Source organism: Hoplias malabaricus, chromosome X2 (assembly GCF_029633855.1).
Source record: "Hoplias malabaricus isolate fHopMal1 chromosome X2, fHopMal1.hap1, whole genome shotgun sequence".
Taxonomy (NCBI): Eukaryota; Metazoa; Chordata; class Actinopteri; order Characiformes; family Erythrinidae; genus Hoplias; species Hoplias malabaricus.
This window is the reverse complement of record NC_089819.1, coordinates 31304711-31327098: the sequence shown is the minus strand read 5'-3', so window position 1 is coordinate 31327098 and position 22388 is coordinate 31304711.

Here is a 22388-nt window from a genome sequence, read left to right as displayed (position 1 = left end):
TATTATTCCGAACAAAAATTCTGCCTTAAAACGGATCGCACAGCCCAAACCGTAAGGCCTACAGACTTGGTACTTGGTCAAAAGATAGTAAACCCTCCCGCTACTCAGGCGCAAAATATCAGCCTGATTGGCCTCAAGGGGGCGCTACAGCGAAAGAAAACGCTTTCATTAAAGGATTTTCCACGCCGTGTGGAGTAGTCGAAATTTTTTTTTCTTCATGATCCTTGGGTCCCGATGAATCAAAAAGGTCGATAGAACCACTAAGCTCCGCCCACTTAGATTTTTTGCTAATTAGCATAATTTGCAAAATCTATTTTCGCGAACTAGTCCCTGGATTTTTGTCTGATCCCCATGACCCTGGTGTCAAAACGTTCACAGGAGTGAGCTGGTCAATAATTATTACAAACATCCTGACATTTCAAAACAAGATGGCCGACATATGCAAATGAATGTGTACCGTGAATTGCAAATTTTACTCAAACATCTGTAACTCCTTCATGCTTAACTCAAATCTGATGATCTTTCACACGTTGCTTCTAGACATGATTCTGAGGTAGCATGCATTTGCTGTTGCATGAAATATTATAGGGGGCGCTGTTATAGCTAACAATGTCTTTTGGCTAATATCTCAGGATCTACAAGGCCAATTAAGTTGACATTTGGCATGCTGGTTCTGTCAGCAAGCCTACATATGGGAAATTGAGGACGACTCAATATGGGCACGTTTAACGATGTCAACAGCCAATCAAAGTTCAGTTTTTTTTTATAATTTTATTTGACAGGCTTAACAATGCCCAATCATCATGGCATTTGCATGGTATGTTCATGGACACACTTTGTATTTGCAGAAAAATTTTCGTGTTGATAGCCACAAGGGGGCGCAATTTATTTTTTAAACATGAAATATGAAATATCTCAGTGAAAATTTAATCTATCGACATGTTAATAGTTTCATAAGACACCCTACCTAGTGTCTAACAATATTGCAATTGCAACTATTTAGAAAAAAATTATAGATTTTCTTCAATTGTCAGGTATGTGATTATGGAATTTATCGTACTAGTCCGTGAGTTTTGGTCCTATCAACACACAATTGGTCTCATTGCAAAGTGTATTGCCTGTAGGTATACAATTATTAAAAAAATGTTTAGATTTGGACACGCTGTTGCTGCAGTACGTCAACAAACATGAGTGGGCGGAGCTCGATGCACTCTTTTAGCTATAACTCATTCAAACTTTACCCAAATCAAACCAAAATGGGTACACATATGCAAGGTATTATTCTGAAGAAGTGTATCAATTATGATCAAAATGCACGTACAGGGGGCGCTACAATTGGAAAAAATGCTTAAAAATATGTTTTTAATTTGTTATAGCGCCACCTAAGGATGCAGTACCAACAAAACGTATTGATCTGTTCTGAAGCACATATGAAAGAAGCTTGTGTTTTTTCATAACATTTGGCAAAAGCATTTTTGACTTACAGCTGTTTATGTGTCATGTTTAGAATGCAAGTTACACACCAGTGCTAAGCAGAGCCTGGATGCCACGCAGTAAAGAAATTTCAACTTTTTTTTGATAATTATTAAACTTCAGGTTCTTGTGATTCTGCTGATACCACATATGTCCATATTAAGTCATTAAGCACAGACTAGTTCGCAGTCAAACATATGTGAGTTATTCTCAGCAATGTATTCAAAGGCATTATTGAAGAGTCCCCCTTCCCCCTTCCATCCTATTCCTTCTGACATGCTCTCTGCCTCTTATCTCTCTCTCTCTTTCTCTCTCTCTCTCTCTCTCTCTCTCTCTCTCAGATTCAAATAGCTTTACTAAGAGACAACAGTAGTAAATAATGAAAATAATAATTAAAATAAATATTTTCCAACATTTCCAAATTGATATAACATATGAATATATATATATATATATATATATATATATATATATATATATATATATATATATATATATATATATATATATACACATACACACAAGCTGTGTATGTGTACCTGTATAGCATATACATACATACTTATTGGGCATATGTTGTAAGTAGTGATGCATGGTGTATACTGAAGTCGGTGCTACCAACTGTCTCTCAGGCAGTGACAGACTGATACACACTGTGCAGTGAAGAGGGCTGAGAGCCCATCATCCAAGGATTATCTTGTCTTATCTTATTTTTAACAAAATGTAATGATTTGTTTTGGCGCACATATGAAAGAAGCTTGTGACGTTTCATAACATTTGACAAAAGCATTTTTGAGTTACTGCTGTTCATGTATGATATTTTTAAGGCAAGTCACAGAACTCTTTTAGTAGCATCTGGATGCCATGCAGTAATGGAATTCCACATTTTTGTTAATAATCCTTAAGGTTCAGGTTCTTGTGATTCTGCTGATACCAAATATGTGCATATCAGGTCATAATTCAGATTGTAGTTCATGTTCAAATGTATGTGGGTAAAGCTCCAACAGCACTGCTTGGTTTGATCCACAAGGTCCAGTACAACACACCACTACCAGATGGCAGTGTTGCACTGTGAATAATCCACCACCCATCTCATAATGCTTAGCAATAGTGCTTGAGCCTCACAGACAGATCAAAATCAGAAATTTTGGATGTCTTAAGTCAGCAGAGAGTATGCAATGTTGTGTATGATCTCAAAGTGGCAAACGTAAGCAAATGTATTGCCTACAAAGCGAGGAAGCCGTAAATCGCCGCTTGCGGCTATATTTTGTTATTATTATTATTCTTTTTCTTTTTCTGCCATAAAACGAATCGCACAGCCCAAACCGTAAGGCCTAGACACTTGAGACTTGGTCAATAGGTAGTAGTCGGTCTCGCTACTCAGGCGCAAAATATCAGCCCAATTGGCCTCAAGGGGGCGCTACAGCGAAGGAAAACGCTTTCATTAAAAGATTTTCCACCCCGTGTGGCGTAGAGACGAAATCTTTTTTTTCCCTGATTCCTTGGGTCCTGCCGAATCAAAAAGGTACATACAACCACTAAGCTCCGCCTACTTAGATTTTTTGCTATTTTGCATAATTTGCAAAACCTACTTTTGTGTACTCCTCCGTGGATTTTTGTCCAATTTTCTTGAGCTTGGTGTCAAAATGTTCGCAGGAGCCTGTAGTTTAATAATTATCAAAAAGACGTTGAAATTTCGATTCAAGATGGCCGCCATATGCAAATGAACCTCTTCGGCTTATTTTATGTTTTACTTAAAAATCTATAACAAACTCATGGTTTACTCAAATGTGTTTACATTTCATATTCTACTTTCAGACATGATTCTGAGGTAGCTTGTCAAAGGAGAAGCCAATATTCATATAGGGGGCGCTGTAAATGCTTCAAGTTTATATCTCAGCATCCGTAAGGCGGATCGGACCGCCGCTTGGCATGCTGCTTCTATGGGCAAGGCTGTAGAGGGAAAATTAAGGACAACTCGATTCGAGCAAAATTGTGATTGTCATCGACCAATCAGCTGTCATCAGCTGTTTGACAACCTTAACAAGGTCCAATCATCATGGGATTTGACTGGTATGTCCCTGGGAGGCCTCCCTAAGAGCAGAAAAATTGTCATAACGATAGCCACTAGGGGGCGCTATATCAAGAAAATATTATATATCTCTGTGAAAATAAAGCATATTGACACGCAGTTTGCTTCTTTTTATACTCTGCAGAGGGCCTAACAACTTTGTAATTGCAAGTGTTGTCAAAAAATGCTTTGCTTTTTCTCAGTTTCCAAATGTTCAAAATTGAAGCTTTTCAAACTAGTCCGTGGAATTTTGCGATATTCACAAACAGTTGACCTTGTTGGAATCTGCAGAGTCTGTAGGTAAATAATTATCAAAAAAAGTTCAACATTTGGACAAACTTTTGTTGTAATAAAACAATTAATTGAAGTGTGGGGAGCTTTAAACATTCTTTTAGCTATAACTCAAACAAATTAAGTCCAATCAAGACCAAACGTGACAGAAGTATGTATGGTCTTGTCCTGAAGACGTATGTACAATATGATCAAAATTTACCAAAAGGGGGCGCTACAATTGGACAAAAACTGATTAAATGGGCTTTTTTATGTTATAGCGCCATCTAGGATTGCAGTGGCACCCCAACTTAATTATGACATCTGGTCCTCAGTCTGATCAAGTATGTGACGTTTTAAAATTTTTGGGGAAAGCATTTTTGAGTTATAGGTGTATATTAGTGTACACATATAGCTTATATTTGACTTGAGGAATACATGCTAGATCTGTGTTATTGGGAGTGGCCTGTAAGCTACATAGTAATAAAAGTGCAACATTTTTTTGTTAAAGTTCAGATCCTTAGGATTCAGCTGATACCGTACATGCCCATGTTAGGTAAATATCCACATAGGAGTACATGCTTAAATCTTTCTGTATGTGCTTTCATGGCTGATCTAAAAATATGGGAAAGTAGTCATTTCTCACCAGCAGATGGCAGTCTAAGACTATACATTGTGCTGTTGAACTACAGTGGCTCTGAGACATTATGCAAAATGCAATGTGGAGCAAAGACCATAAGGCCCAGAAACACCTCCCTTGGCAGCAAGGTCCAGCAGGTGTAAAATGACTCAGCCAAGGAAAATGACATTCTTTGGCCAGATGGTGGCGCTATAGCAAAGGGAAAAGCATTGAGGTCTATATCTCCTACACCGTAAGGCCTAGAGATTAAATCTTTTTGTCCCTTATTCCTTGGCTTAAGACAAACTAATTTGCTGTTGGATCATAAAGCTCAGCCCACTTAGATTTTGAGCTAATTTGCATAATTTGCAAAACATACTTTTGTCAATAAGTCTATGAATTTTTCACCAAGTCCCTTGAGCTTGGTGCCAAAACGTTCACATGAGTCTGACCCTAGGTAATTATAGAATTAATTGACATTTTGATTCATGATGGCAAATGAACCTCTTCAGCTTATCACAGGTTTTACTTGAACATCTCTAACTCCATACTTTGCTCAAATGGGTTCAAATTTCAGATTCTACTTATAGAAATGCTTTTAAAGGTAGCATGGCAGCGATGTAGGCCTATTGCTTCCAAACAGGCCTGTTAAGCGAGAACCCCGTTAATTGCCGCTTGCGGCTATATTTATTCTTTTTCTTTTTCTGCCATAAAACGAATCGCACAGCCCAAACCGTAAGGCCTAGAGACTTGAGACTTGGTCAATAGGTAGTAGTCGGTCTCGCTACTCAGGCGCAAAATATCAGCCCAATTGGCCTCAAGGTGGCGCTACAGCGAAGGAAAACGCTTTCATTAAAAGATTTTCCACCCCGTGTGGCGTAGAGACGAAATCTTTTTTTTCCCTGATTCCTTGGGTCCTGCCGAATCAAATAGGTACATACAACCACTAAGCTCCGCCTACTTAGTTTTTTTGCTATTTTGCATAATTTGCAAAACCTACTTTTGTGTACTCCTCCGTGGAGTTTTGTCCAATTTTCTTGAGCTTGGTGTCAAAATGTTCGCAGGAGTCTGTAGCTTAATAATTATCAATAAAAATGTGAAATTTCGATTCAAGATGGCCGCCATATGCAAATGAACCTTTTCGGCTTATTTTATGTTTTACTTAAAAATCTATAACAAATTCATGCTTTACTCAAATGTGTTTACATTTCATATTCCACTTTCAGACATGATTCTGAGGTAGCACGTCAAAGGAGAAGCCAATATTCATATAGGGGGCGCTGTAAATGCTTCAAGTTTATATCTCAGCATCCGTAAGGCGGATTGGACCGCCGCTTGGCACGCTGCTTCTATGGGCAAGGCTGTAGAGGAAAAATTAAGGACAACTCGATTCGGGCAAAATTGTGATCGTCATCGACCAATCAGCTGTCATCAGCTGTTTGACAACCTTAATAAGGTCCAATTATCATGGGATTTGACTGGTATGTCCCTGGGAGGCCTCCCTAAGAGCAGAAAAATTGTCATAACGATAGCCACTAGGGGGCGCTATATCAAGAAAATATTATATATCTCTGTGAAAATTAAGCATATTGACACACAGTTTGCTTCATTTTATATACTGCAAAGGGCCTAACAACTTTGTAATTGCAAATGTTGTCAAAAAATGCTTCGTTTTTTCTCAATTTTAAATTGTTCAAAATTGAAGCTTTTCGAACTAGTCCGTGGAATTTTGCGATATTCCCAAACAATTGGCCTTGTTGGAATCTGCAGAGTCTGTAGGTAAATAATTATGAAAAAAAGTTCAACATTTGGACAAACTTTTGTTGTAATAAAACAATTAATTGAAGCGTGTGGAGCTTTAAACATTCTTTTAGCTATAACTCAAACAAATTAAGTCTAATCAAGACCAACCGTGACAGACGTATGTATGGTCCTACCCTGAAGACGTATGTACAATATGATCAAAATTTACCAAAAGGGGGCGCTACAATTGGACAAAAACTGATTTAATTGGCTTTTTTATGTTATAGCGCCATCTAGGAATGCAGTGGCACACCAACTTAATTATGACATCTGCTCCTCAGTCTGATCAAGCATGTGAAGTTTTAAAATTTTTTGGGAAAGCGTTTTTGAGTTATAGGTGTATATTAGTGTACAAATATAGCATATATTTGACTTGTGGAATACATGCTATATCTCTCTTATTGTGAGGGGCCTGTAAGCTACATAGTAATAAAAGTGCAACAATTTTTTCATTCATTCATTCATTCATTATCTGTAGCCCTTATCCAGTTCAGGGTCGCGGTGGGTCCAGAGCCTACCTGGAATCATTGGGTGCAAGGCAACAATTTTTTGAACAGTATTAAAGTTCGGATCCTTAGGATTCAGCTAATACCACATATGTCCATGTTAGGTAAATATCCACATAGGATTACACGCTCAAATGTTTCTATATGTGCATTCATGGCAGAGCTAAATATATGTGAAAGTAGTTATTTCTCACCAGCAGATGGCAGTCTAATTTACATTGTGCTGTTGAACTACAGTGGCTCTGAGACATTATGCAAAATGCAATGTGGAGCAAAGACCATAAGGCTCAGAAACACCTCCCTTGGCAGCAACATCCAGCAGGTGTGAAATGACTCAGCCAAGGAAAATGACACTCTTTGGCCAGATGGTGGCGCTATAGCAAAGGGAAAAGCATTGAGGTCTATATCTCCTACACCATAAGGCCTATAGATGAAATCTTTTATTTGTCTTATTCCTTGGCTTTAGACAAACTAATTTGCTATTGGATCATTTAGCTCAGCCCACTTAGATTTTGAGCTAATTTGCATAATTTGCAAAATATACTTTTGTCAATAAGTCTTTGAATTTTTGACCAATTCCCTTGAGCTTGGTGCCAAAACTTTCACATGACTCTGACCCTAGGTAATTATAGAACGAATGTTGACATTTTGATTCAAGATGGCCGCCATATGCAAATGAACCTCTTCGGCTTATCCCAGGTTTTACTGGAACATCTCTAACTCCTTCATACTTTACTCAAATGGGTTCAAATTTCAGATTCTACTTATAGAAATGCTTTTAAAGGTAGCATGTCAGCAATGTAGGCCTATTGCTTCCAAACAGGCCTGTTAAACGAGAACCCCGTTAATTGCCGCTTGCGGCTATATTTATTATTCTTTTTCTTTTTCTGCCATAAAACGAATCGCACAGCCCAAACCGTAAGGCCTAGACACTTGAGACTTGGTCAATAGGTAGTAGTCGGTCTCGCTACTCAGGCACAAAATATCAGCCCAATTGGCCTCAAGGGGGCGCTACAGCGAAGGAAAACGCTTTCATTAAAAGATCTTCCACCCCGTGTGGCAGAGAGACGAAATCTTTTTTTTCCTTGATTCCTTGGGTCCTGCCAAATCAAAAAGGTACATACAACCACTAAGCTCCGCCTACTTAGATTTTTTGCTATTTTGCATAATTTGCAAAACCTACTTTTGTGTACTCCTCCGTGGATTTTTGTCCAATTTTCTTGAGCTTGGTGTCAAAATGTTCGCTGGAGCCTGTAGCTTAATAATTATCAAAAAAACTTTAAAATTTCGATTTAAGATGGCCGCCATATGCAAATGAACCTTTTCGGCTTATTTTATGTTTTACTTAAAAATCTATAACAAATTCATGCTTTACTCAAGTGTGTTTACATTTCATATTCAACTTCCAGAAATGATTCTGAGGTAGCTTGTCAAAGGAGAAGCCAATATTCATATAGGGGGCGCTGTAAATGCTTCAAGTTTATATCTCAGCATCCGTAAGGTGGATCGGAACGCCGCTTGGCATGCTGCTTTTATGGGCAAGGCTGTAGAGGGAAAATTAAGGACAACTCGATTCGAGCAAAATTGTGATTGTCATCGACCAATCAGCTGTCATCAGCTGTTTGACAACCTTAATAAGGTCCAATTATCATGGGATTTGACTGGTATGTCCCTGGGAGGCCTCCCTAAGAGCAGAAAAATTGTCATAATGATAGCCACTAGGGGGCGCTATATCAAGAAAATATTATATATCTCTGTGAAAATTAAGCATATTGACACACAGTTTGCTTCATTTTATATTCTGCAAAGGGCCTAACAACTTTGCAATTGCAAATGTTGTCAAAAAATGCTTCGTTTTTTCTCAATTTTAAATTGTTCAAAATTGAAGCTTTTCGAACTAGTCCGTGGAATTTTGCGATATTCCCAAACAATTGGCCTTGTTGGAATCTGCAGAGTCTGTAGGTAAATAATTATGAAAAAAAGTTCAACATTTGGACAAACTTTTGTTGTAATAAAACAATTAATTGAAGCGTTTGGAGCTTTAAACATTCTTTTAGCTATAACTCAAACAAATTAAGTCTAATCAAGACCAACCGTGACAGACTTATGTATGGTCCTACCCTGAAGACGTATGTACAATATGATCAAAATTTACCAAAAGGGGGCGCTACAATTGGACGAAAACTGATTTAATTGGCTTTTTTATGTTATAGCGCCATCTAGGAATGCAGTAGCACACCAACTTAATTATGACATCTGCTCCTCAGTCTGATCAAGCATGTGAAGTTTTAAAATTTTTTGGGAAAGCGTTTTTGAGTTATAGGTGTATATTAGTGTACAAATATAGCATATATTTGACTTGTGGAATACATGCTATATCTCTCTTATTGTGAGGGGCCTGTAAGCTACATAGTATTAAAAGTGCAACAATTCTTTCTTTCATTCATTCATTCATTATCTGTAACCGCTTATCCAGTTCAGGGTCGCAGTGGGTCCAGAGCCTACCTGGAATCATTGGGCGCAAGGCAACAATTTTTGATCAGTATTAAAGTTCGGATCCTTGGGATTCAGCTAATACCACATATGTCCATGTTAGGTAAATATCCACATAGGAGTACACACTCAAATGTTTCTATATGTGCATTCATGGCAGAGCTAAATATATGTGAAAGTAGTTATTTCTCACCAGCAGATGGCAGTCTAAAACTATACGTTGTGCTGTTGAACTACAGTGGCTCTGTAGTGCCACTATGAATGCTATGTGGAGCAAAGACCATAAGGCCCAGAAACACCTCCCTTGGCAGCAACATCCAGCAGGTGTGAAATGACTCAGCCAAGGAAAATGACACTCTTTGGCCAGATGGTGGCGCTATAGCAAAGGGAAAAGCATTGCGGTCTATATCTCCTACACCATAAGGCCTATAGATTAAATCTTTTTTTCCCCTTATTCCTTGGCTTTAGACAAACTAATTTGCTATTGGATCATTTAGCTCAGCCCACTTAGATGTTGAGCTAATTTGCATAATTTGCAAAATATACTTTTGTCAATAAGTCTTTGAATTTTTGACCAATTCCCTTGAGCTTGGTGCCAAAACGTTCACATGAGTCTGACCCTAGGTAATTATAGAACGATTGTTGACATTTTGATTCAAGATGGCTGCCATATGCAAATGAACCTCTTCAGCTTATCACAGGTTTTACTTGAACATCTCTAACTCCTTCATACTTTACTCAAATGGGTTCAAATTTCAGATTCTACTTATAGAAATGCTTTTAAAGGTAGCATGTCAGCGATGTAGGCCTATTGCTTCCAAACAGGCCTGTTAAGCGAGAACCCCGTTAATTGCCGCTTGCGGCTATATTTTTAAAATATACTTGGTTACCTTTTTAATCTTTGTAGTTATTGTATATATTGATGTTTGTTTGTTTGGGTGTTGTTTTTTATTTTATTTTATTTTATTTTATTTGCTTCTGAGTTCTGAAAACATTTCACGCGTGGGAGGGTCTTAGAGGAAGGCGTTCACCTTGAATCTCCATTTGTCCATGATTTGGTGCTCTTAAACCTCCTCTGGGACCTAGCCACGCCCACCCTGCCAGCTTTCAAGCCTTTTCTAACATGGCGGAATGAATTTTCTCACAGGAATTAAAGATCTCTGTTGCTTCGGTGGATTTCTGTCACAGCCGTTACTTGCTCAGTTATGTCAGGCTGGGGACGGCTGCTGAGTTTATCTGTTTTAGTGTGTTTATAATCGTGCACGTATCTGAATAATAGAGGAGCGGACATTTGTGACACCTGCTAGCAGAAAATAGAATTACATCTTTGAAATGCAGAGGAAATCACACAGATGAGTTCATGATTGATGAGAATGGTTTAAAAAATGTAATTTATAAAAATGACAGTTCTGAGGAAAAGTCAGAGGGAGGGTTTCTAGAACTCTATCTATCGCAAACAGCTGTTTTCTTTGGGTAGCTGCATGACTGGTGCTTGGGGCTTCTAGTCAGACATCACAGCCTCTACTCATTCTCCACTTGCCTGGGTTTATAATAAGATGAAATTAAAATATGCACTGAAAATGTATGTACAAAGTTGATTGTCAAGCCACTGTTCAAAAGCATATTATTCCCATAAAACAGTACACAAGTATTTTAATAAAGTGTATGTTAAGGCCTTTTTACAACTAGAGGGGTGCTTTGGTAAACTGAATTGTAGCATTAAAAAGTTGATACAAACATAACTGCTAAAGAGTAGCATTGCAGATGTTCATATTATTTCCCTACATCTGTGCTGTCTCTCCATTAAATTGACTTAGAAGTCTAAAAATCTCATGTTAATGAAGCATGTTAAATATTCGCGGTCATGCATAAGTGCTGGTCTCAGAAAATGTGAATACTGTGAAAAGGTTCAATATTGAAGACATTTGGTGCTACACTCTAATCAGCTAATTAACTCAAAACACCTGCAAAGACCTTTAAATGGTCTTTCAGTCTAGTTATGTAGGCTACACAATCATGGGGAAGACTGCTAACTTGACAGTTGTCCAAAAGAAAACCATTGACATCTTAAACAAGCAGGGCAAGACACAAAAGGTTATTGTAAAGAGGCTGGCTGTTCACAGACTTCTGTGTCCAAGCACATTAATAGAGAGGCGAAGGGAAAAAATGTGGTAGAAAAAAATTGTACAATCAATAGTGATAGCCATACCCTGGAAAGGGTTGTGAAACAAAACCTATGCAAAAATGTCAGGGAGATTCACAAAAACTGGACTGCAGCTGGAGTCAGTGCTTCAAGAACCACCACACAAGACATGGGTTTCATCTGTGGCATTCCTTGTATCAGTGTCTCGCCTGGGCTAAAGACAAAAAAGGACTGGACTGCTGCTGAGTTGTCCAAAGTTATGTTCTCTGATAAAAGTAAATTTTGCATTTCCTTGGAAAGTCAGAGGAGGAGAGGCACATAATCCACGTTGCTTGAGTTCCAGGGTAATCTTTCCACAATCAGTGATGGTTTGGGGTGCCATGTCATCTGCTGTGTTTTCTGAAGCTTTCATGTTCATACTCTTCAGTTGGCCAGCATTTATAAAAATCCTTTTTATATTGTTCTTAAGCAATATTCAAATTTTCTGAGATACAGAGTTGTCATTAGTTGTCAGTAATAATCATCAAATTAAAAGAAATAAACAATTGAAATATATCAGTCTGTGTGTAATGAAAGAGTATAATATACAAGTTTTACTTTTTGAATGGAATTAATTTTTTCATGATATTCTAATTTTTCTGATCAGCACCTGTAGAAGCTTTTTGTCCAGAATATTATTTTAACTAGCCAAAACATAGATAAAAATATATATTCACACACTTCTCCCCACCACATTTACATCATACATTTGGAAACAGTCAAATAATATTTTTTAATTGCACTGTTTTACATGACCATTCTAGTGAACTGGATGGAGAGAAATAGCTAATGAAGAAATAAGCATCAGCAATATCTACACATTTAGCAATTAATTATATAATTTGTATGAACTTTTTAATGCAAAAATTCAGTTTACTGGCTGCTGTGTATTGAGAAAAGTTCATTCTGCTGTGTTTGAAAATGCTTGAAAGCTGTTGGGATGGGTGTGGCTAGGCCCCAGTGGCTTGATTTTATTAATCCCACAGCCTTAGCAAAGGCAAAAACAAGTATAATTCTAAGAGCAACCCTGCCAAAACCTATTTCTATCAACAATCATTTAATTCCACTATCAAGAGGAGACTTCAAGTTATTAGTGGGACTGTGTGTTTAGTTTAGACTAATAAAACATAAATACAAACTATTATATATAATTACTGTAAGTTTAGTCCATATCTGAACACTTGTTGTCACCAAAATCCAACAGCTTCCAAAGTCCAAAAGAAAATGATCAAAAATTGTTTCTGAATTTAAAGCCAATACAAATCAGATTTTTTTTGGCACCAGAGTAAAACAATCAGACAATCTACTTACATTTTAAATTACTGAATTATCCAAACTGGTGGATTTTGCTGAATTTTGTCCATATCTGTACATATTTCAATCAGTTAAAAACCTTAATAAATAAAAGACACTTATGGGAAAACAAGGTCAATGGATGTGGGTTAAATGTAACTATAAAGCAATTCCTGTTTTGAGATACTGCTAAAGTACCTAAATTGGCTTCATGAGTATTTTTAATGTAACATGTTTTAAGAGCAGAAGAGTTACTTGTATGTTGTGACTAAGATTGTAATCAGTTACAATGACTCAAAAGACTGAGAAAAGAGGGGTTGCTTGTGCTTGAAAAGTCACAAACGATTGTTTGATTTTGTAATATTCAACGTAATAAATACCATTACTAATTTAATTTTGGTCATCAGTCTCCACTTCCATTTTCACGTTCTCTGCTGTGTCTGACACCAGATGCCATCCATGTCTTATAGGCAATCCCTTGGGTTGCATTTTTTTCAATAGTGGTAATAAACAAATGATCATAGTACAATAAACATCACTTTCTATGGTATATTACAGTGTGAAAATAGGTACGTGTATTGCTGCAAGCCTAGGGTTGGAACTGGGGTCAATTTAGTTAGTTAAAAACTAATAGTAACTTACACATAATAAAAAAGACTTTTCTTAATAGGTACAACAATTTTTATGTAAAATCGTGTATTTTGTTTGAGGCGCTCTTAAATGTGGGGACACGCAGTTCTAAGCTCCGCATTTTTTAAGGTGGATCGGTGTGAGGGGGAAAAACGACAGTTGTTTGTATGTGTAAGTTTAACTTGTCTGTAAGTTTTTAATTTGCTGGTTGAATTACCAGAGAAACTCATTTGTAACTCGAGATGTTTAGTTTGGTAGCACTTTCAGTAATGCAGTTAGACGTCTCCAGAGTTTGGAGGCATTTCCATCTTAAGTGATCCGAAACAGCAAAACCGTGGAGCAGGACCCAGACAGCGAGCATATATCGGTCCACTGGCTGGAACACCACTGACTGTAGACCACAGCTGGTCCACCATCGGACCACTCAGATTACTGTCCTGTGTACAGGATATAACTAATTTTTAATCTCCTCAAACAGATTTTAAATTCAGAGAAATTCTGGAAAACAAACTAATATTACCAAAAAGTATGAAAGATATAATAATGAGTATGCCTGATATAAAATGATTATGCTAAAAATGTTGACACTGTGCTGAATTAAAATTATTTACTAAACTTATTTATAAAGTATAACAAAAGAACCTAATGAAGGAAAAAATGTAAATTGGACTGTGAATGGAAAAGTGCTAAAGTGCGGCATTTTGTCTAAAATTCTTTTTAATCACCAGCAGTCCGCCCAGATATATATCTGGGGCCATAAAAAAAAATATATATAAATATATATATATATATATATATATATATATATATATATATATATATATATATATATATCTCCCACAGCGCAACATGAGGCAGCAAATTGACTGCCAGTGTATTCATGAAAGACACAGAGTAGCAAGGATTGGCTTCCCCAGTCAGGTCAAGTGATGCCTTCTGGATAAATGCTTCCAAATGTTCATCAAATAGTGCAAATAGTGATCCACCAAGGTCAACCTAGCATTTAATTTTTTTTTTTGCTGTTGCATACAAGTAAATAATTAAAAACACCCAAACAAAACAAAAAAAAACCCATAGTGTTTAGTTCATGTTTATTTGCATGCATATGTGCCTGTACTATTTTTAGTATATACTGGATTAAACTTTTTACCTCAGCCTCAGATTTGATTTGGGCATCCACAAAAGTTGATTCACCGAGGAGTGCCAAGCATTGTCTGTATATTCTGGAAATGTTTTTCCACATTTTGGCCACTACATGGACTGGAGATGACAACAGTGATGCTTGTGATGATATCCTCAAGTTCTTGCAGGTTGTGTGCTGATGTAAACAGGCCAATCACATGCATACCAAAGCAATAATGCTTTGGGAGACTTATAAATATCAAAAGGTATGTTAAAATATTGAAAGCTAATTGAAATATTTAGCACTACAATTTGGCTTTGTTTCCAAGAAAAATAAGAAGGCTACACTTGACTAAATTTTAGTTTTAAATGATAATCACTCTTCGTTATACTTTGGGAACCAAAACTAGGCCTAATTCTTATCTTGGATATTAACCATACATAACAAAAATACCTAATGTTTTTTGCATAGCGATTTTGCATTTTTCATTAGGTGACTCAGGCAGCGAAGAAGAATGGTCACTGAGCAATCTTGCATAGTGGCTTTTCCTGTGACAATTCTATAGTATGTCGATAAAATGTTGTTAAGATTGCAGTTGAAAAATGTGTGTGCTATGGCTTGTAAAAGCACCACAGATCCATCACAGACCATCATTTGGGGATGCAGGGATTTTCCATAAATTTTCCTACAGCTCCATGATAGAGTTTTCAGAACAGACGGTCTTGGACACTCATCTCGGTTTCCAGACTCAATGATTTAACTGCTCAGTTTTCTAAGGTTCTCCAAGTAAAGAACTCTTGGGAGCTTGGTCTCTAAATCTTTATTTTTTTCCTTTCATCTGCTCCAATGAATCTTTGTCGCAATTCCTTTCTGCAGTGTCGAGCAACCCCACTATAAAATTGCATTGTAGCCTTCAAACAACTTTCATTTGGCACAACCACCTTACAAGTTATTGTGCAGTTACTGAATGTACAGTAACCTACACACGTGAGCAATGGTGCTTTCCTTTGTGAATTTTGTCTTTTCACACTGTGACGTATGAAACCAAAGCTGCAATGTGGGTAGACTCAATGAATGCCATTACCGATCATGTTTGTCCACTCCAGGCTTTTAAAGCTACTTCTGTTAGCGAAACAACCCCCTGTAGGCAGGACTATGACTCCATTGGCTGCCGCAATAAATGATAGACAGATAACTCTGGCTGCAGTTTGGCTACAAAATAGCATGTTTTTTTATTGAAGGATTGGCAATAAGTCGAAAATATATGTCATATTCGAAATGAACAACTTAAAACTGAATATAAAGAGGAATTTTTACAGCAGATGAATTTCCACTTACTTAAAAAATATATTAGTATTAGTATAAAAAATACCCATATTAGATAATACATAAATGATATGACAACTTCTAAATAGCTTACTTGTTCAAGTGAATTTGTGCTTTCTGAAGATTATGACTGCTTTCTGGTACTCTAAACATTAATCACAACAATTTTAATAACAACAAATTGGCAAACATATATTTTCAACTAGATGCTTTATTCATTTGACACTTGACTATTTGAAAGTTATCACTCACAAGTGGAACTGGAGATACTGTTAGTCTTTGTTCCTCCACGGGGCTCTATGTATTGTCCAAAATGAAAGATAAAAAGATAAGTAGATGCAATAGCTAACTGGAAAACACCAAAAATGGACAGCAATTGAATATGTCACTAACTGTTTTAGGGGAACTGTCACTTATATGGACAAATTCTTGTATTTGCTCCTTATCAATCTCTGGTTGTTCTTCTTGAACCATATGCAGATGCATGGATAGATAGAGACAATTCACTAGTCTCTAGTTCACTAGTTCACATTAGTCCCTGAGGGAAAGTTATTTATAAAATGGCACAAAAACATAGGAAAAAATATTATTTTACATTACATTATTACTAAGATGTGTATGAGAAAAAGGGCGGCATGGTGGCACAGCAGGTAGTGTCGCAGTCACACAGCTCCAGGGACCTAGAGATTGTGGGTTCGACAGTGACTGTCTGTGAGGAGTTTAGTGTGTTCTCCCTGTGTCTGCGTGGGTTTCCTCTGGGTGCTCTTGTTTCCTCCCACGGTCCAAAAGCAACCAAGTTGGTAGGTGGATTGGTGACTCAAAAGTGAATGTGTGTGTGTTGCCCTGTGAAGGACTGGCGCCCTCTCCAATGTGTGTTCCTGTCTTGTGCCCAATGATTCCAGGTAGGCTCTGGACCCACCTCGACCCTGAACTGGATAAGTGGTTACAGATAATGAATGAATATGAGAGAATGGGTTTTTAAATACATATATTACCGTATTATATCATTTTAAATAATATTATGCCAACATATTATGGTATGTAATTCTCAATGAGAAACCGTAAATCGCAAAAATCTGTGTGTATTTTCTTTAACTATCATCCATTGTGTGACAAAAAATATATTGAGTTATCAGTGCACATTAATAAACATTTAACATATCATTCATGATCTTGAATAATGTATAAAATACACAAAGTTTTGGGATACTGTGCTACCAAATATAAATGTACATGTCTGATTTACCTCCTTGATGGCAAATATGTCTGTGTTGTCTGTATCCTGCTCTCCAAATGCAAACTCAGAAATCGGTGTCTATATTAAGCACAGTGTTTAACATCAAATGTAAATATTTAATGATAATGATGGATTTTATCTGTAGTTACAGTCATTTAATACACATTCTCTAAATATGCCAGAGCTGGCCAAAAAGGTAAAAACTTTTTAATTAATTAAACAATTTCCTCTGTTGTCCCTGACTACATTTTAAAAGGCAGCCATAACTGTCTTCTAACTCTTAGAGCCTGTATATCCAACCTGGAATGTATATATTTTTCATAAAAACTATGCAGTCTTCTATGGCATAATATGACCATTGACACTTTAAATCATAAAAAACACACTTTACATGTACCTTTAAATAATGAACATGTGCATTTTTCAGTCATTTGCAATTATGCACAGTGTTTTTGGAACAGCCAGCTCCTTACACAGATTTGACCAGAAGCCATACTGGTAATAAGGATGCTGTTCAGGGCCCTCTGGGTCTGACTTTTGTAGGACTGTGATACTCTGTGTAATGTTTTCTGTAGTAATTTTAATTTGAGAAAAATATACACAGAATTGCAGAGAGCCAAATGCAATCACCCGAAAATGTTAATTTAATTCAGTTAACCTACTGTAAATGGCTTCAGGCTACATTAGGAATTGCTCACCTTGCCAAATGATTTGAACATGTAAATCCTAAAGTAAAACAAATATAAATATTAGTCACTGTCTTGTCTGTTACATACTTTTCAGTTATTGGTATCTTTCTGCCTCCCTGCCAATTTTAGTACAACACCACAAAGAATCAAGGGGAACACTTTTTCTTTTCCATAAGCCAACAAATTTACCTGAAAGAGATCTGTGTGTGGGTGAAGCCCACTTGATCTAACTCTTTTTAATATAAGCTACTGTACACATTAAATTATATTAATATCTTTAGGTTATACCAAACATGTAAAAATGTATTATTCTTATTTCAAAATTAAATTAATTTGACAAATTAGTATATGACTTACATTTTATATAACTCTACATCCAACCAAACCACCCTCCAGTGTTTCAAGTGCTTTAGTCCAGGAGACAATGTGTGTGTGTGTGTGTGTGTCTGTGTTGCCCTGTGAAGGACCGACGCCCCCTCCAGGGTGTATTCTCGCCTTGTGCCCAATGATTCCAGGTAGGCTCTGGACCCACAGCGACCCTGAACTGGATAAGCGGTTACAGATAATGAATGAACGAATGAAAGTCCTGAATTTAAAGTCACACGAGTTTTCCGTGTCGTGCATTTATTCATTTCCTCTAACGGGTTTTTGGATTTTGGGACTTTCCTTTCGCATTTCACCCGATCAAAATACAAATGCAGCCTGATCCACAAATGTGGCCAGCAGTCGAACAAGCCACCGCTAGGTGGCACTGTTGTTTTCCCCAGTGTTTCAGAACTGACATGTTCCTGTCACGAAACAACCCCCTGTAGGCGGGACTATGACTCCATTGGCTGCCGCAGTAAATGATAGACAGATAACTCTGGCTGCAGTTTGGCTAAATAACAGTGATGACCAATGAGAAGCGCATATTCTCTTTAGGAGCCGTGGGGTAACCCCCCTCCGTCTGAGGGTGTCTGTCTGAAATAAATCACCCGTTTTAACAGTCCAGTTGCAAAAATACGAAACACATCGCTTTCCGTATCATTCCAATACGCAACACCGTTTTTAGTGTCCAAATACGGAATGATTTTAAAGTATTTTATTTGAAAACCCTATTCTGCAGCGCAATTAGGGAAGTTCCGCTGAACTTTAACGTCGTTAAATTTAGGGCACCTTCAAGTGATCCCTCACTCTGTCTGTGATATGAAGCTGAATTCAGTGGCTTGGGCGGCATTTTGTTCGAACTTCCACTTTAAATATTGCACAAATGCGGCTCCATTTAAGTTGTCCCCACATGTCCTAAAACAACAGTGCCACCTAGCGGTGGCTTGTTAGCCTGCTGGCCACATTTGTGGATCAGGCTGCATTTTTTATTTGGATTGGGTGAAATGCAAAAGGAAAGTCTCAAAATCCAAAAACCCGCGAGAGGAAATGAACAAATGCACGTCATGGAAAACTCGTGAGTGACTCAATTCACAAATGTAGATTCGACAATTTACAAATACATTTTAAATTTGAGACTTCAACTTTACAAATATTTGCAATGTAAATGTATACAAATGTATTTATATTTGCATAAAAAAAATGATATTTCTATGAAAATCAAAAATATGTATTTATGAATGTAACTGTCTTTGTACAAATTGCAGATTGTGAGACACAGATTGGGATGTATTCATTTGTGACTTGTGTTTCATTTGTGGATTAAGATTTACGCATTTGTAAAGTATTTTGAGTTCTCTCCATAAGGGTCGGGGGTAATTTTCAGGGTTGATGGGGCTAAATTTAGTGCTTGAGCTAAACACACCTATGGTTAGGTCTACATCAGCAGCTTATGCCTGAATCAAAAGACATTCAATTTTAAATTAATTATTTAAAGCCTACATTTTCAGTGTGAAGCTTAATCTGCTTTAGATATATTGAAAGCTGTAAATGTGCTAATTAATGCTTCTCCCTACTTTTGAATTTGAATGTAATTTCTGTTCATTCTGGTTTTTTTTTTTTTTTTTTAATGATTTAAACACCAGGTAACATATTATTTATATGTAAAACATTCTAAAAAGTTAAATTGTATTTGACAAGTGTGAAATATAGGTTCTGTCAAAAATAATTAAATAAATGGGCTCATTCGAGTCAAGCATATGTTAAAAATATATGATAATCACCATGAGACTTTAAATGTGACATTCTAGTTGTTTTGGAAAAAAAAAAGAAATATAGCCGCAAGTGGCTATTTACATTTGTTTCACTGCAAGATGCCTAATGCATCAGCATATGACCTAAAGCCACACTTTAGGGTACATGCTGTAGTGTTTTTGTAAGTGGTCCTTGGTGTTCTGTTGTCTTTGTGGAGATGGAGTGTGAGAGGGAGGGGTTGATTTGGGCCTCTGTAAGACAGAGTGTGTGTGTGTGTGTGTGTGTTCCTGCCTTGCACCCATTAAATCCGGTTAGGCTCTGGACTGGACCCACCGTGACCCTGAATTGGTCAGTTTCAGACAATGAATGAATGAATGAATGATAGCCCTTCTACAAATTCACATGCACAATCCAGGTAAGAAGAAAGGGAGGCTTTCTGACAGTCTAAGCTAGTGTTATCCAATTCTGATCCTATTCTACCTGTTCAAACAAACTTGATTCAACTAATATTGTGAGTAGGGTGTTCCAGGACCTGGTTCTGATGACAAATCAAAGCATATGTGATCATCTGAACAAAAAGAGTACTACATAATACTCTACAACAAGGACATACTTCTATAAAGAATCATTTAAAACCATGCAAAAGAACTAGATGAAGTACAGTGAACTTCTATGTCTATTTATAGTCTTAGTTTTAAGTTGAGCCAAATTTCCTGAAAGGTTGCACCACTATCTTGGAATACATTATACCATAACTACATTATAGTGAATTTCCATCTTATTAAGTTCGCCTAACTTGTAGCTACATGCACTGACTATATTGTCATATACACCCACTATGACTGAGTGGTCATGGTAGGTTTGCTGAATATTATGATTACTTGCAAATTATTAGCACCATTTCTCCCATGTCCATTAATGGAAAGGAGCTGCTTTAAATATTTATTTGAATAATAGGCCATTTTTTATAATTTTACTTAAGGATTTACACATTTAAACTGATTATGATCCAATACTCTGCTGAGTAAAAAACAAATAATACAGTCCTATAATTCTCTAATCAAATTAAAATAATGTTTGTAGACATGAGAGACCTAATGGATTTCATAAGTTTGCAGTTCACCCCATAATCAGTTTACCAAATATATATAATTAAAATATCAGAAGTGCTATGTATTTTGTTTTTCACTGAAACCTAATATTTTAAGCTATATAACTTGTAGAGTGTATCTAGTTCTGTTGAAGAGAAACTATGCCCTTTTTTTCAAATCACAAAGGCTGCTTTTCCTATATTCACCTTCCCACAAAACATTGATTGCCCACTTGCTGGTTTCTGCCCACTTGCTGCGTACGCCCTTCCCACTTGCTGGTTTCCGCCCACTTGCTGCGTACACCCCTCCTACTGGCCTCCGGCCTGCAGAGATATGTAGTTGTGGCAGATGTCCACAATGGAATATATGCCAATGTCTCAAAAACAAATGACTTTGACATATGCCATTATCACAAAAGCAAAAAAATGTAGTGCCATTGGCATATGCCACTGTCAGCCGTAAGATGCTGATGCCATTTCATGTTATTACTGCCTCTCAAACACTGGCTGATGTCTATGAATTTGCAAGAGGGCTCTTCCTGTTCTGTTTCAGTGGAACAACTACACTGTCCCAGTATCAAGACCAAGCGTTTGGCAAAGAAGAAAACGACCACCTGATGAACCTCTGGATAATGAGGAGCCAGTACAAGGGAATCAACTTGCTGACCAGGATTATTGAACCTTCCCCTATACCACTGCACTCAATCTAGCGCTCCAGCAGGCTGATGAGCTGTGTGAAGTGGTGGAGTCCCTGCAGACTCAAATGGAAGATTTATCAGTGAGACAGCGCTTCTGTTTCAGAAGACTTGCAGCTTCTGACGAAGTCATACACTTCTTCACAAGGTAAGTTAATCATGTTGTAATAGTCTTTTTATATATAGTCAGCTGGGACATCTCTGAGATTTAAAAATTGAGCTAATGATGTGGCAGAAATAAAATGCATATGGTCAACTAAAGAGGTATTATATCCAGGTCAATCTCAATAAATTAGAATAACATGGAAAAGTTATTAACAATAATAATAATAATAATAATAATACATTCTGTTTATAAAGCACTCTTTAAGGACCCAAAGTGCAACTAATACACAATAATAATAATAAAGCAGAGCAGTAGAAAGAGGTACAAAACAGCTCACACAAAAAAGTATAACAACGGTACCGAGGCCAGTGAGCAGCACAAATTTGGTCCCAATTTTGACAGTCATTGAAAACTGTATCAATTTTAGCCAAGTGGACCTACGATTACCTGTCTGTAAAATCTCTATTTAAATTATGGCTTTTTAACAATTACATGAGTGCTTGACTTTTTCTCAGAAATTACTATCAGTAATTTACTACAGTAATTTACTACAGTAACATAGTAGATGATGAAATATACAGGTTCTTTGCTATTTTATGTTGAGAAATATAATTCTTGTTTAACTATTTCCCTGTTCAGTCTTTGTGAACCCCTTCCCATCTTT